Source organism: Silene latifolia, chromosome X, assembly GCF_048544455.1.
Source record: "Silene latifolia isolate original U9 population chromosome X, ASM4854445v1, whole genome shotgun sequence".
Taxonomy (NCBI): Eukaryota; Viridiplantae; Streptophyta; class Magnoliopsida; order Caryophyllales; family Caryophyllaceae; genus Silene; species Silene latifolia.
In genome coordinates this window covers 150,175,424-150,178,757 of record NC_133537.1, presented here as the reverse complement: position 1 = coordinate 150,178,757, position 3,334 = coordinate 150,175,424, and the positions used below count along the sequence as shown (strand labels likewise).

Here is a 3,334-nt window from a genome sequence, read left to right as displayed (position 1 = left end):
CCGGGTCTCGTAGAAATGCACACCAAATCTGCAGAAACGAAAACGCGTAGTTCATGGCGAAAAACTTTTGCGAATCATACCAAAGTCGAGATAACTACGATCTTTCCAGGCCATGAAAACTTTCAACCGCCGTCCCAACCGTGACGACATTACCATTCTGGGAGATGCGGTTGGAAGTTTCATCCAATGGCCTGAAACTCACATCTACTTGGCTCGGCCGTCTCCGCCTCAGCAGCGGAAAGCAGTCGGGGTTAGAAGAAATACCTTTATATATATGTTAAATTTTTAATTGTTGAATGTTTTTATATGTTAAATTTATATGTTATTTTTTTTTGTAGGGAACAAAAAAGCCGGCTTTGGCGGATAAGCCTAAGTCCAAAGACATGCCAACGACCTCGTCGAGACAACAACTTGATGAGGTATTTAATTAACTTCTCCATTTTTTAAAAACCTCGCTCCCTTTATTTATATTTTGTCTGTATTTATAAAAAGCATGGTAATTTTGTGTAGGGGACAAAAAAGACTGATAAGCCTAAGTCCCCAGTCTTACCTACTACTACTACCTCATCATTGAAAGAGCAGGTTGACGAGGTATTTAATTAAGTACGCTATTATTTTTATTACTCCAACTAGGATATGTTACCTTTGGATTTTTTATTATTTTAATTATCTACTACATGTGTAGGCTGGTGGTAGTAGCACAAAATCAAAGACTCATTCTTTCCTGACCAAAGAAGTTAGGAGTTTAAACGACTCACAATATTCTGGGAAGGATTACATGCAAAAAGTAAGAACGGTGACGATGAGGAAACTGCATGAGGAGGCCGGCCATCGCATAGCCACCGAGCAATTGATAGTTATTCCGCTCGAGGAGGATATTCTAGGGGTTGAGCGCCAAGCACTTCTATCATAGGATATGCTAGCCATTTGGGCTGGCCTAGACCAGATTGATGTGGCACACCTATTTGTTTGGATGAAGTAAGTTTCTTAATAAATAATTTCATATTCTAATATTCTGACTACTAGATAGTGTTTTAAATACCGGAATTAATACCGTAATAATGTAGGATATTGAAATTGAGAGTGATCCCGAGAAGAATATTCCATCCGATCAATACGGTTCCTGTGCCCCTATGTTTTATCTTTATTTATTCCGGATTTCTCGTTCAAGAACGGGTAGATTATATTGCTCAAAGAATTGGCGACAACCAAGAAGCCGATTTTTGGCGCTTATAATGAAAAAGGGTAATAAACAAATTAATATTACGTTTCCCCCTACAATTGCATTTTCATAACTAATATATGTACTTGTTAATAATGATGATGTCTCTTGATGTAGGACTCATTGGGTGCTAGCAGCCATCATGCCGACAAGGAATAAAGTTTTCTGGTTGGACTCTTTACATAATCAACCAAGCGAGACTTTTAAGCACTTAATTAATAAGTAAGTTTATAATACTGATTTATTTATAATAACATTAAGTTTCAATTTTTATTTATAGCAAAAAGCTCATTTTTGCCCCTAAAAAAATGAGTGTCTGCCTCCTTTTGTTTTTTTTTTAAATAAGGGCCTATGAGAAGAGAAGGGCTAACGTGCAAAATTAACCCACGAAAGATTCTGATGATGGCCCTAATTTTATTACGAAAACAGGGGTACGTGCTCAAATACAATCCATTAAGTGCAAAAATCTGTGTTTAATACTAATACAATACCTAAAGTTCAAGATTCTGATGTAAGCCTTCTCTCGTCTGTTTGTTTTTATGTAATAATAGGCCCCTCGCCAGCCAGATCGCATACAATGTGGATACTACGTTTGTCGGTTCATGTTGGAGATTATTAGGCGAAGATATATCATTATTCCAGAAAAGGTTAGAAATTTAATAATGTGTTTATTACTTTTTTTAAATTAGAGCTAATGTTGTCTTGTTTGCTGCTATATATACCATGATGTTGCTATGTAGTAATTGATGTTGTTACAATAATGTCTTCTCTTTGTTTTTTCCGCAGTATGTAATCAACCCGTCACAACAGATTGAGCAGTACTCAAGTATAGATATAGACGAGGTAAGGGACATGTTGGGCAAATACGTCTTAGAAAATAGAAATGCATGATACTCAGAGTTTAGATCAACTTATTAGTAAATATTTTGTTGAAGTTAGGGAATGATTAGTTCATGTAAATTCAACTCCTTGTAAGTATATATATATGATGCTGCTGTTGTGGTTGAATTGAATCTATTGAGTTCTGATGAACCCAGCTGTGATTTATCTTTGGTGCTTTGGTATATGGTGTCTGATATATGCGAGGTTTTGAATGGCATGAAACAAATTTAATTTTTCAAAACATTAGGAGTTCGTAATAAAAACGGTTACTAAAAAAAACCGTTGTGAAGACCTTTCACAACGGTTAATAAAAAGAACACCGTTGTGAATGACTTTCACAAATACCGCGCATAATATTCAACAACAGGTTTTAAACGAAGAACCGTTGTTAAAAGTCTTCACAATTTTGGAGGTAAAGTTACAACAACGGGTTTTAAACTAAGAACCGTTGTTACTAACAATTTCAACAACGGGTATGTAGCATAAACCCGTTGTCAAAAGACTTCACAATTTTGGAGGGAAAGTTACAACAACGGTTATACATATGACAATCGTTGTTATATTATTCCCTCCAAATTTTTGAAACACTTTCCACAACGGAGAACACCCAACAACAACGGTTTTTAAGCGTGGTGAATACTTTCGACAACGGTTTCATTAAATAACCAAACCGTTGTAAATACCTTCTACAACGGCCGCTTTAACAACGTCCGCTTTTTGTTTTTACAACGGTTTTTACCCGTTGTTATAGCTTGTATCTGTAGTAGTGAAGGCCTTGATAAGGCTACTCTCAGAATTGATTCTTGGAAGAAGGTGGCTCTAGCTTTCTACAAAAAGTTCTATCCACCGGAAAAGACTAGAGCTCAAATTACGGGCTTTAAGCAAAGAGATGAAGAATCCTCGTATGAAGCTTGGGAGCGATTCAAAGGAATTTGTCGCTCATGTCCTCACCATGGACTTAGCGATTGGTTCTTGGTACAACAATTTTCGAACGGTCTTTATGAAGATTCAAGAAACATTCTCAACATGGGATTAAATGGAATGTTCACCGAAGTTGATGACAATCAAACTTGAAACAAAATTGAGGAAATGGCGGTCCATAACTCACAATATAGTAGACCTCGCAAGGCTACTAGGGGAGAAAAGCATGAAGTGGACTCCATTACTCAATTGGGTGTTCAACTTAGTGCTCACATTGATACCATCAATTTGAAGTTTGAAAAAGTTATG

The 3,334-nt window shown here is 36.5% G+C and overlaps 1 non-coding gene across 1 annotated transcript; it reads right to left on the bottom strand.

Annotated features, from left to right (window-relative positions):
- Window positions 1-2,957: 2,957 nt before the first annotated feature.
- On the bottom strand, window positions 2,958-3,063 carry LOC141625079 (small nucleolar RNA R71). Its single transcript, XR_012534876.1, has one exon. It is a non-coding gene; the product is annotated as a small nucleolar RNA R71 (small nucleolar RNA).
- Window positions 3,064-3,334: the final 271 nt, after the last annotated feature.